Source organism: Hyla sarda, unplaced genomic scaffold, assembly GCF_029499605.1.
Source record: "Hyla sarda isolate aHylSar1 unplaced genomic scaffold, aHylSar1.hap1 scaffold_193, whole genome shotgun sequence".
In the NCBI taxonomy this organism is placed as follows: Eukaryota; Metazoa; Chordata; class Amphibia; order Anura; family Hylidae; genus Hyla; species Hyla sarda.
This window is the reverse complement of record NW_026608585.1, coordinates 110,970-123,792: the sequence shown is the minus strand read 5'-3', so window position 1 is coordinate 123,792 and position 12,823 is coordinate 110,970. Positions and strand designations below refer to the sequence as shown.

Below are 12,823 nucleotides of genomic sequence, written 5' to 3'. Positions count from 1 at the left end.
AAAAAAAGTAAGAGGAAGAGAAGGGAAAAAAAGGTGGAAATGGGTTTAAAAGTGATTTCGGCGGAGAAATATATATATATATATATATATATATATATATATATATATATATGCGCACACACACACATAGATATAAACGTATTCTCCGTTGAGATATTGCAGCCGCTGCTGTGTCCAGGCCCAGGAGCCTTAGCACTGTGCTGTGATGTCACTCAATACCACTGACATCACTAGGTGTAAACAACATCTCTCCTTTGCTGTGTATGTGACTATGGAGCTGTTTGGTGATGTCGTCTATTACGGCCTTCATAGAAGCAACAGGAGATTGTTGCATCCATCTTGAACCCTCAGAACTACAGTGCTATGATGTCACTCACTTCCACAGGCCTTGCAGAGTGTAAACAACAACAACCCAGCTTTGTTGTGTATGTAACCAAAGGGATTTGTGATGTCACCTAGAACCTTCACAGCAGCGACAGCTTTATGAGGAGCATCAGCACTGCTCTGCCTGAGCAGAACCATCACCGCCATAGGTTGTCAAATAACCCGGATTTAACCCACACAGGTAAGTCCAATGGGGTGCAGGCATGTCCTCTATGCTTACAGCTTCCCGTGGGTGTTGGTTTGATACCGTTTGGGGACAGCCAAGGAGGCATCTGCAGGCAACAAAGGTAGGTGTGTGCTTGTGTGTGTGTTTCCTATGCAGATCCTAAGCCCAGTGTCACATGCAAGTAGGAGGAGTAAGAAGGGTTCCTGGCAAATCCGGGTTATGGATTGCATTTAAAAAGGCCCCGTGGGAGTGCAATGGGCCCCTGTCTTGCTGCTTAGCAATAATGGTATGGGTTTAGGTTCTGCTGTGTGTACTGGTGGTTGACTGCCCCCCAGCCCAGAGTGTGCATGGAAAATTGTCTGGCAGCCTCCCTGACAGCAAGCAGTGATAGTGCCCATGAAGGGGACCTTGTTGGGCCCGCCCCTTTCACGGTTATCGCTTCTCGGCCTTTTGGCTAAGATCAAGTGTAGTATCTGTTCTTATCAGTTTAATATCTGATACGTCCCCTATCTGGGGACCATATATTAAATGGATTTTTGAGAACGGGGGCCGATTTCGAAGCTTGCTTCCGTCGCCCTATGCATTGACCCGATATGGCAGTATCTTCGGGTACAGTGCACCACCCCCTTACAGGGTTAAAAAGAAAGATTCCTACTTTCATTGCTACCTGCTTGCTGGCTAGCCAGCTAGCCAGCCCTGTGGGCCTTGCTGCTGCTGCAGCCAAAAAACAAAAGGTGGTGCTGCTGCTGCTTCTGCTGCTTCTGCTTCTGCTTGTGTCTGGCCCCTGTTGGAGCGTCCAGGCACAGGACTTCTGCTGCTGCTGACTAAATGGCCTCCTTAATTGGATCATTTGAGTAGCCAGCACACCTGTGCAGGTAGGGCATGACATGATAGGCAGCTGCCTTGATAGCGGGTGGGTGCTGAATGTTCCTAATTGACAAAATAAGATTAATGCTTATGAAGAAATATAAAATCTCATCCCTTCCCCAATATCGCGCCACACCCCTACCCCTTAATTCCCTGGTTGAACGTGATGGACATATGTCTTTTTTCGACCGTACTAACTATGTAACTATGTAACATAACATGGGGGGGGGGGTCTCCTGGCTGTTCACACAGGTGTGTCATTGCTGTACATTGACCATGCATTGCTTCTGTGGTATTGCAAAGGCAAAGACAAATGCTTCCAGCCATCCATTGCACTAATGGATTGGTCATCAGCTGGCTGTCTATGTCCCGCATCAATATAGACCAAAGTACAGAGGGTTAGGCTATGCTATTGTGCACCTACCTGATGCATCAGAAGGTGCGAGGCCCTTGCTAAATTCTGTGCACAGACTTTGAGATCTATGCTTTAGACTGTATCTAAACCTGCTCCAACATGGACTGACATTCTGGCCTACTTTCAGCCGATGCGACTTGTCTGTCGCTGAACAGTCGCTTTTTATGTATTCAGCACCTATGTATAATGTTGTAAAAATGCTCTAGAAGCTAAAGTCGCAGAAATGTCACACATATTTGGCCTGCAACTTTCTGTGCGACAAATTCAGACAGGAAAAATCAGTATAAATCCTTAGAAAATTATCCCCCAGTGTCTCCATCTGCTGGCGGTATTGAATAAGCATTGCTGCACTGATGGGGTATGCATTAGACGAAAAAAAAGAAGAAAAAGAAGAATAATACGCCCAGAAAAGAGGCGAAAAGGAGAAAAACGTAAAAAAACGTGAAAAAAAAGTAAGAGGAAGAGAAGGGAAAAAAAGGTGGAAATGGGTTTAAAAGTGATTTCGGCGGAGAAATATATATATATATATATATATATATATATATATATATATATATATATATGCGCACACACACACATAGATATAAACGTATTCTCCGTTGAGATATTGCAGCCGCTGCTGTGTCCAGGCCCAGGAGCCTTAGCACTGTGCTGTGATGTCACTCAATACCACTGACATCACTAGGTGTAAACAACATCTCTCCTTTGCTGTGTATGTGACTATGGAGCTGTTTGGTGATGTCGTCTATTACGGCCTTCATAGAAGCAACAGGAGATTGTTGCATCCATCTTGAACCCTCAGAACTACAGTGCTATGATGTCACTCACTTCCACAGGCCTTGCAGAGTGTAAACAACAACAACCCAGCTTTGTTGTGTATGTAACCAAAGGGATTTGTGATGTCACCTAGAACCTTCACAGCAGCGACAGCTTTATGAGGAGCATCAGCACTGCTCTGCCTGAGCAGAACCATCACCGCCATAGGTTGTCAAATAACCCGGATTTAACCCACACAGGTAAGTCCAATGGGGTGCAGGCATGTCCTCTATGCTTACAGCTTCCCGTGGGTGTTGGTTTGATACCGTTTGGGGACAGCCAAGGAGGCATCTGCAGGCAACAAAGGTAGGTGTGTGCTTGTGTGTGTGTTTCCTATGCAGATCCTAAGCCCAGTGTCACATGCAAGTAGGAGGAGTAAGAAGGGTTCCTGGCAAATCCGGGTTATGGATTGCATTTAAAAAGGCCCCGTGGGAGTGCAATGGGCCCCTGTCTTGCTGCTTAGCAATAATGGTATGGGTTTAGGTTCTGCTGTGTGTACTGGTGGTTGACTGCCCCCCAGCCCAGAGTGTGCATGGAAAATTGTCTGGCAGCCTCCCTGACAGCAAGCAGTGATAGTGCCCATGAAGGGGACCTTGTTGGGCCCGCCCCTTTCACGGTTATCGCTTCTCGGCCTTTTGGCTAAGATCAAGTGTAGTATCTGTTCTTATCAGTTTAATATCTGATACGTCCCCTATCTGGGGACCATATATTAAATGGATTTTTGAGAACGGGGGCCGATTTCGAAGCTTGCTTCCGTCGCCCTATGCATTGACCCGATATGGCAGTATCTTCGGGTACAGTGCACCACCCCCTTACAGGGTTAAAAAGAAAGATTCCTACTTTCATTGCTACCTGCTTGCTGGCTAGCCAGCTAGCCAGCCCTGTGGGCCTTGCTGCTGCTGCAGCCAAAAAACAAAAGGTGGTGCTGCTGCTTGTGTCTGGCCCCTGTTGGAGCGTCCAGGCACAGGACTTCTGCTGCTGCTGACTAAATGGCCTCCTTAATTGGATCATTTGAGTAGCCAGCACACCTGTGCAGGTAGGGCATGACATGATAGGCAGCTGCCTTGATAGCGGGTGGGTGCTGAATGTTCCTAATTGACAAAATAAGATTAATGCTTATGAAGAAATATAAAATCTCATCCCTTCCCCAATATCGCGCCACACCCCTACCCCTTAATTCCCTGGTTGAACGTGATGGACATATGTCTTTTTTCGACCGTACTAACTATGTAACTATGTAACATAACATGGGGGGGGGGTCTCCTGGCTGTTCACACAGGTGTGTCATTGCTGTACATTGACCATGCATTGCTTCTGTGGTATTGCAAAGGCAAAGACAAATGCTTCCAGCCATCCATTGCACTAATGGATTGGTCATCAGCTGGCTGTCTATGTCCCGCATCAATATAGACCAAAGTACAGAGGGTTAGGCTATGCTATTGTGCACCTACCTGATGCATCAGAAGGTGCGAGGCCCTTGCTAAATTCTGTGCACAGACTTTGAGATCTATGCTTTAGACTGTATCTAAACCTGCTCCAACATGGACTGACATTCTGGCCTACTTTCAGCCGATGCGACTGGTCTGTCGCTGAACAGTCGCTTTTTATGTATTCAGCACCTATGTATAATGTTGTAAAAATGCTCTAGAAGCTAAAGTCGCAGAAATGTCACACATATTTGGCCTGCAACTTTCTGTGCGACAAATTCAGACAGGAAAAATCAGTATAAATCCTTAGAAAATTATCCCCCAGTGTCTCCATCTGCTGGCGGTATTGAATAAGCATTGCTGCACTGATGGGGTATGCATTAGACGAAAAAAAAGAAGAAAAAGAAGAATAATACGCCCAGAAAAGAGGCGAAAAGGAGAAAAACGTAAAAAAACGTGAAAAAAAAGTAAGAGGAAGAGAAGGGAAAAAAAGGTGGAAATGGGTTTAAAAGTGATTTCGGCGGAGAAATATATATATATATATATATATATATATATATATATACGCGCACACACACACATAGATATAAACGTATTCTCCGTTGAGATATTGCAGCCGCTGCTGTGTCCAGGCCCAGGAGCCTTAGCACTGTGCTGTGATGTCACTCAATACCACTGACATCACTAGGTGTAAACAACATCTCTCCTTTGCTGTGTATGTGACTATGGAGCTGTTTGGTACGGCCTTCATAGAAGCAACAGGAGATTGTTGCATCCATCTTGAACCCTCAGAACTACAGTGCTATGATGTCACTCACTTCCACAGGCCTTGCAGAGTGTAAACAACAACAACCCAGCTTTGTTGTGTATGTAACCAAAGGGATTTGTGATGTCACCTAGAACCTTCACAGCAGCGACAGCTTTATGAGGAGCATCAGCACTGCTCTGCCTGAGCAGAACCATCACCGCCATAGGTTGTCAAATAACCCGGATTTAACCCACACAGGTAAGTCCAATGGGGTGCAGGCATGTCCTCTATGCTTACAGCTTCCCGTGGGTGTTGGTTTGATACCGTTTGGGGACAGCCAAGGAGGCATCTGCAGGCAACAAAGGTAGGTGTGTGCTTGTGTGTGTGTTTCCTATGCAGATCCTAAGCCCAGTGTCACATGCAAGTAGGAGGAGTAAGAAGGGTTCCTGGCAAATCCGGGTTATGGATTGCATTTAAAAAGGCCCCGTGGGAGTGCAATGGGCCCCTGTCTTGCTGCTTAGCAATAATGGTATGGGTTTAGGTTCTGCTGTGTGTACTGGTGGTTGACTGCCCCCCAGCCCAGAGTGTGCATGGAAAATTGTCTGGCAGCCTCCCTGACAGCAAGCAGTGATAGTGCCCATGAAGGGGACCTTGTTGGGCCCGCCCCTTTCACGGTTATCGCTTCTCGGCCTTTTGGCTAAGATCAAGTGTAGTATCTGTTCTTATCAGTTTAATATCTGATACGTCCCCTATCTGGGGACCATATATTAAATGGATTTTTGAGAACGGGGGCCGATTTCGAAGCTTGCTTCCGTCGCCCTATGCATTGACCCGATATGGCAGTATCTTCGGGTACAGTGCACCACCCCCTTACAGGGTTAAAAAGAAAGATTCCTACTTTCATTGCTACCTGCTTGCTGGCTAGCCAGCTAGCCAGCCCTGTGGGCCTTGCTGCTGCTGCAGCCAAAAAACAAAAGGTGGTGCTGCTGCTGCTTCTGCTGCTTCTGCTTCTGCTTGTGTCTGGCCCCTGTTGGAGCGTCCAGGCACAGGACTTCTGCTGCTGCTGACTAAATGGCCTCCTTAATTGGATCATTTGAGTAGCCAGCACACCTGTGCAGGTAGGGCATGACATGATAGGCAGCTGCCTTGATAGCGGGTGGGTGCTGAATGTTCCTAATTGACAAAATAAGATTAATGCTTATGAAGAAATATAAAATCTCATCCCTTCCCCAATATCGCGCCACACCCCTACCCCTTAATTCCCTGGTTGAACGTGATGGACATATGTCTTTTTTCGACCGTACTAACTATGTAACTATGTAACATAACATGGGGGGGGGGGGTCTCCTGGCTGTTCACACAGGTGTGTCATTGCTGTACATTGACCATGCATTGCTTCTGTGGTATTGCAAAGGCAAAGACAAATGCTTCCAGCCATCCATTGCACTAATGGATTGGTCATCAGCTGGCTGTCTATGTCCCGCATCAATATAGACCAAAGTACAGAGGGTTAGGCTATGCTATTGTGCACCTACCTGATGCATCAGAAGGTGCGAGGCCCTTGCTAAATTCTGTGCACAGACTTTGAGATCTATGCTTTAGACTGTATCTAAACCTGCTCCAACATGGACTGACATTCTGGCCTACTTTCAGCCGATGCGACTTGTCTGTCGCTGAAGCAGTCGCTTTTTATGTATTCAGCACCTATGTATAATGTTGTAAAAATGCTCTAGAAGCTAAAGTCGCAGAAATGTCACACATATTTGGCCTGCAACTTTCTGTGCGACAAATTCAGACAGGAAAAATCAGTATAAATCCTTAGAAAATTATCCCCCAGTGTCTCCATCTGCTGGCGGTATTGAATAAGCATTGCTGCACTGATGGGGTATGCATTAGACGAAAAAAAAGAAGAAAAAGAAGAATAATACGCCAGAAAGAGGCGAAAAGGAGAAAAACGTAAAAAAACGTGAAAAAAAAGTAAGAGGAAGAGAAGGGAAAAAAAGGTGGAAATGGGTTTAAAAGTGATTTCGGCGGAGAAATATATATATATATATATATATATATATATATATATATATATATATGCGCACACACACACATAGATATAAACGTATTCTCCGTTGAGATATTTGCAGCCGCTGCTGTGGTCCAGGCCCAGGAGCCTTAGCACTGTGCTGTGATGTCACTCAATACCACTGACATCACTAGTGTATAACAACATCTCTCCTTTGCTGTGTATGTGACTATGGAGCTGTTTGGTGATGTCGTCTATATACGGCCTGTCATAGAAGCAACAGGAGATTGTTGCATCCATCTTGGAACCCTCAGAACTACAGTGCTATGATGTCACTCACTTCCACAGGCCTTGCAGAGTGTAAACAACAACAACCCAGCTTCTGTTGTGTATGTAACCAAAGGGATTTGTGATGTCACCTAGAACCTTCACAGCAGCGACAGCTTTATGAGGAGCATCAGCCACTGCTCTGCCTGAGCAGACCATCACCGCCATAGGTTGTCAAATAACCCGGATTTAACCCACACAGGTAAGTCCAATGGGGGTGCAGGCATGTCCTCTATGCTTACAGCTTCCCGTGGGTGTTGGTTTGATACCGTTTGGGGACAGCCAAGGAGGCATCTGCAGGCAACAAAGGTAGGTGTGTGCTTGTGTGTGTGTTTCCTATGCAGATCCTAAGCCCAGTGTCACATGCAAGTAGGAGGAGTAAGAAGGGTTCCATGGCAAATCCGGGTTATGGATTGCATTTAAAAAGGCCCCGTGGAGTGCAATGGGCCCCTGTCTTGCTGCTTAGCAATAATGGTATGGGTTTAGGTTCTGCTGTGTGTACTGGTGGTTGACTGCCCCCAGCCCAGAGTGTGCATGGAAAATTGTCTGGCAGCCTCCCTGACAGCAAGCAGTGATAGTGCCCATGAAGGGGACCTTGTTGGGCCCGCCCCTTTCACGGTTATCGCTTCTCGCCTTTTGGCTAAGATCAAGTGTAGTATCTGTTCTTATCAGTTTAATATCTGATACGTCCCCTATCTGGGGACCATATATTAAATGGATTTTTGAGAACGGGGGCCGATTTCGAAGCTTGCTTCCGTCGCCCTATGCATTGACCCGATATGGCAGTATCTTCGGGTACAGTGCACCACCCCCTTACAGGGTTAAAAAGAAAGATTCCTACTTTCATTGCTACCGCTTGCTGGCTAGCCAGCTAGCCAGCCACTGTGGGCCTTGCTGCTGCTAGCAGCCAAAAAACAAAAGGTGGTGCTGCTGCTGCCTTCTGCTGCTTCTGCTTCTGCTTGTGTCTGGCCCCTGTTGGAGCGTCCAGGCACAGGACTTCTGCTGCTGCTGACTAAATGGCCTCCTTAATTGGATCATTTGAGTAGCCAGCACACCTGTGCAGGTAGGGGCATGACATGATAGGCAGATGCCTTGATAGCGGGGTGGGTGCTGAATGTTCCTAATTGACAAAATAAGATTAATGCTTATGAAGAAATATAAAATCTCATCCCTTCCCCAATATCGCGCCACACCCCTACCCTTAATTCCCTGGTTGAACGTGATGGACATATGTCTTTTTTCGACCGTACTAACTATGTAACTATGTAACATAACATGGGGGGGGGGTCTCCTGGCTGTTCACACAGGTGTGTCATTGCTGTACATTGACCATGCATTGCTTCTGTGGTATGCAAAGGCAAAGACAAATGCTTCCAGCCATCCATTGCACTAATGGATTGGTCATCAGCTGGCTGTCTATGTCCCGCATCAATATAGACCAAAGTACAGAGGGTTAGGCTATGCTATTGTGCACCTACCTGATGCATCAGAAGGTGCGAGGCCCTTGCTAAATTCTGTGCACAGACTTTGAGATCTATGCTTTAGACTGTATCTAAACCTGCTCCAACATGGACTGACATTCTGGCCTACTTTCAGCCGATGCGACTTGTCTGTCGCTGAACAGTCGCTTTTTATGTATTCAGCACCTATGTATAATGTTGTAAAAATGCTCTAGAAGCTAAAGTCGCAGAAATGTCACACATATTTGGCCTGCAACTTTCTGTGCGACAAATTCAGACAGGAAAAATCAGTATAAATCCTTAGAAAATTATCCCCCAGTGTCTCCATCTGCTGGCGGTATTGAATAAGCATTGCTGCACTGATGGGGTATGCATTAGACGAAAAAAAAGAAGAAAAAGAAGAATAATACGCCCAGAAAAGAGGCGAAAAGGAGAAAAACGTAAAAAAACGTGAAAAAAAAGTAAGAGGAAGAGAAGGGAAAAAAAGGTGGAAATGGGTTTAAAAGTGATTTCGGCGGAGAAATATATATATATATATATATATATATATATATATATATATGCGCACACACACACATAGCACATAGATATAAACGTATTCTCCGTTGAGATATTGCAGCCGCTGCTGTGTCCAGGCCCAGGAGCCTTAGCACTGTGCTGTGATGTCACTCAATACCACTGACATCACTAGGTGTAAACAACATCTCTCCTTTGCTGTGTATGTGACTATGGAGCTGTTTGGTGATGTCGTCTATTACGGCCTTCATAGAAGCAACAGGAGATTGTTGCATCCATCTTGAACCCTCAGAACTACAGTGCTATGATGTCACTCACTTCCACAGGCCTTGCAGAGTGTAAACAACAACAACCCAGCTTTGTTGTGTATGTAACCAAAGGGATTTGTGATGTCACCTAGAACCTTCACAGCAGCGACAGCTTTATGAGGAGCATCAGCACTGCTCTGCCTGAGCAGAACCATCACCGCCATAGGTTGTCAAATAACCCGGATTTAACCCACACAGGTAAGTCCAATGGGGTGCAGGCATGTCCTCTATGCTTACAGCTTCCCGTGGGTGTTGGTTTGATACCGTTTGGGGACAGCCAAGGAGGCATCTGCAGGCAACAAAGGTAGGTGTGTGCTTGTGTGTGTGTTTCCTATGCAGATCCTAAGCCCAGTGTCACATGCAAGTAGGAGGAGTAAGAAGGGTTCCTGGCAAATCCGGGTTATGGATTGCATTTAAAAAGGCCCCGTGGGAGTGCAATGGGCCCCTGTCTTGCTGCTTAGCAATAATGGTATGGGTTTAGGTTCTGCTGTGTGTACTGGTGGTTGACTGCCCCCCAGCCCAGAGTGTGCATGGAAAATTGTCTGGCAGCCTCCCTGACAGCAAGCAGTGATAGTGCCCATGAAGGGGACCTTGTTGGGCCCGCCCCTTTCACGGTTATCGCTTCTCGGCCTTTTGGCTAAGATCAAGTGTAGTATCTGTTCTTATCAGTTTAATATCTGATACGTCCCCTATCTGGGGACCATATATTAAATGGATTTTTGAGAACGGGGGCCGATTTCGAAGCTTGCTTCCGTCGCCCTATGCATTGACCCGATATGGCAGTATCTTCGGGTACAGTGCACCACCCCCTTACAGGGTTAAAAAGAAAGATTCCTACTTTCATTGCTACCTGCTTGCTGGCTAGCCAGCTAGCCAGCCCTGTGGGCCTTGCTGCTGCTGCTGCAGCCAAAAAACAAAAGGTGGTGCTGCTGCTGCTTCTGCTGCTTCTGCTTCTGCTTGTGTCTGGCCCCTGTTGGAGCGTCCAGGCACAGGACTTCTGCTGCTGCTGACTAAATGGCCTCCTTAATTGGATCATTTGAGTAGCCAGCACACCTGTGCAGGTAGGGCATGACATGATAGGCAGCTGCCTTGATAGCGGGTGGGTGCTGAATGTTCCTAATTGACAAAATAAGATTAATGCTTATGAAGAAATATAAAATCTCATCCCTTCCCCAATATCGCGCCACACCCCTACCCCTTAATTCCCTGGTTGAACGTGATGGACATATGTCTTTTTTCGACCGTACTAACTATGTAACTATGTAACATAACATGGGGGGGGGGTCTCCTGGCTGTTCACACAGGTGTGTCATTGCTGTACATTGACCATGCATTGCTTCTGTGGTATTGCAAAGGCAAAGACAAATGCTTCCAGCCATCCATTGCACTAATGGATTGGTCATCAGCTGGCTGTCTATGTCCCGCATCAATATAGACCAAAGTACAGAGGGTTAGGCTATGCTATTGTGCACCTACCTGATGCATCAGAAGGTGCGAGGCCCTTGCTAAATTCTGTGCACAGACTTTGAGATCTATGCTTTAGACTGTATCTAAACCTGCTCCAACATGGACTGACATTCTGGCCTACTTTCAGCCGATGCGACTTGTCTGTCGCTGAACAGTCGCTTTTTATGTATTCAGCACCTATGTATAATGTTGTAAAAATGCTCTAGAAGCTAAAGTCGCAGAAATGTCACACATATTTGGCCTGCAACTTTCTGTGCGACAAATTCAGACAGGAAAAATCAGTATAAATCCTTAGAAAATTATCCCCCAGTGTCTCCATCTGCTGGCGGTATTGAATAAGCATTGCTGCACTGATGGGGTATGCATTAGACGAAAAAAAAGAAGAAAAAGAAGAATAATGCGCCCAGAAAAGAGGCGAAAAGGAGAAAAACGTAAAAAAACGTGAAAAAAAAGTAAGAGGAAGAGAAGGGAAAAAAAGGTGGAAATGGGTTTAAAAGTGATTTCGGCGGAGAAATATATATATATATATATATATATATATATATATATATATATATATATGCGCACACACACACATAGATATAAACGTATTCTCCGTTGAGATATTGCAGCCGCTGCTGTGTCCAGGCCCAGGAGCCTTAGCACTGTGCTATGATGTCACTCAATACCACTGACATCACTAGGTGTAAACAACATCTCTCCTTTGCTGTGTATGTGACTATGGAGCTGTTTGGTGATGTCGTCTATTACGGCCTTCATAGAAGCAACAGGAGATTGTTGCATCCATCTTGAACCCTCAGAACTACAGTGCTATGATGTCACTCACTTCCACAGGCCTTGCAGAGTGTAAACAACAACAACCCAGCTTTGTTGTGTATGTAACCAAAGGGATTTGTGATGTCACCTAGAACCTTCACAGCAGCGACAGCTTTATGAGGAGCATCAGCACTGCTCTGCCTGAGCAGAACCATCACCGCCATAGGTTGTCAAATAACCCGGATTTAACCCACACAGGTAAGTCCAATGGGGTGCAGGCATGTCCTCTATGCTTACAGCTTCCCGTGGGTGTTGGTTTGATACCGTTTGGGGACAGCCAAGGAGGCATCTGCAGGCAACAAAGGTAGGTGTGTGCTTGTGTGTGTGTTTCCTATGCAGATCCTAAGCCCAGTGTCACATGCAAGTAGGAGGAGTAAGAAGGGTTCCTGGCAAATCCGGGTTATGGATTGCATTTAAAAAGGCCCCGTGGGAGTGCAATGGGCCCCTGTCTTGCTGCTTAGCAATAATGGTATGGGTTTAGGTTCTGCTGTGTGTACTGGTGGTTGACTGCCCCCCAGCCCAGAGTGTGCATGGAAAATTGTCTGGCAGCCTCCCTGACAGCAAGCAGTGATAGTGCCCATGAAGGGGACCTTGTTGGGCCCGCCCCTTTCACGGTTATCGCTTCTCGGCCTTTTGGCTAAGATCAAGTGTAGTATCTGTTCTTATCAGTTTAATATCTGATACGTCCCCTGTCTGGGGACCATATATTAAATGGATTTTTGAGAACGGGGGCCGATTTCGAAGCTTGCTTCCGTCGCCCTATGCATTGACCCGATATGGCAGTATCTTCGGGTACAGTGCACCACCCCCTTACAGGGTTAAAAAGAAAGATTCCTACTTTCATTGCTACCTGCTTGCTGGCTAGCCAGCTAGCCAGCCAGCCAGCCCTGTGGGCCTTGCTGCTGCTGCAGCCAAAAAACAAAAGGTGGTGCTGCTGCTGCTTCTGCTGCTTCTGCTTCTGCTTGTGTCTGGCCCCTGTTGGAGCGTCCAGGCACAGGACTTCTGCTGCTGCTGACTAAATGGCCTCCTTAATTGGATCATTTGAGTAGCCAGCACACCTGTGCAGGTAGGGCATGACATGATAGGCAGCTG

General features: G+C 46.4%; 6 non-coding genes across 6 annotated transcripts; all 6 read left to right on the top strand.

Moving 5' to 3' along the window:
• The first annotated feature begins 984 nt into the window (after positions 1-984).
• Positions 985-1,175, top strand: LOC130316478 (U2 spliceosomal RNA). Its single transcript, XR_008863795.1, has one exon. It is a non-coding gene; the product is annotated as a U2 spliceosomal RNA (small nuclear RNA).
• A 2,092-nt stretch (positions 1,176-3,267) lies between these two features.
• LOC130316477 (U2 spliceosomal RNA) lies at positions 3,268-3,458 on the top strand. The gene has a single exon (XR_008863794.1). It is a non-coding gene; the product is annotated as a U2 spliceosomal RNA (small nuclear RNA).
• A 2,042-nt stretch (positions 3,459-5,500) lies between these two features.
• LOC130316475 (U2 spliceosomal RNA) lies at positions 5,501-5,691 on the top strand. The gene has a single exon (XR_008863793.1). It is a non-coding gene; the product is annotated as a U2 spliceosomal RNA (small nuclear RNA).
• Positions 5,692-7,785: 2,094 nt separating this feature from the next.
• On the top strand, positions 7,786-7,975 carry LOC130316428 (U2 spliceosomal RNA). The gene has a single exon (XR_008863762.1). It is a non-coding gene; the product is annotated as a U2 spliceosomal RNA (small nuclear RNA).
• A 2,090-nt stretch (positions 7,976-10,065) lies between these two features.
• On the top strand, positions 10,066-10,256 carry LOC130316474 (U2 spliceosomal RNA). The gene has a single exon (XR_008863792.1). It is a non-coding gene; the product is annotated as a U2 spliceosomal RNA (small nuclear RNA).
• Positions 10,257-12,348: 2,092 nt separating this feature from the next.
• On the top strand, positions 12,349-12,539 carry LOC130316413 (U2 spliceosomal RNA). The gene has a single exon (XR_008863748.1). It is a non-coding gene; the product is annotated as a U2 spliceosomal RNA (small nuclear RNA).
• The last annotated feature ends 284 nt before the right edge of the window (positions 12,540-12,823 follow it).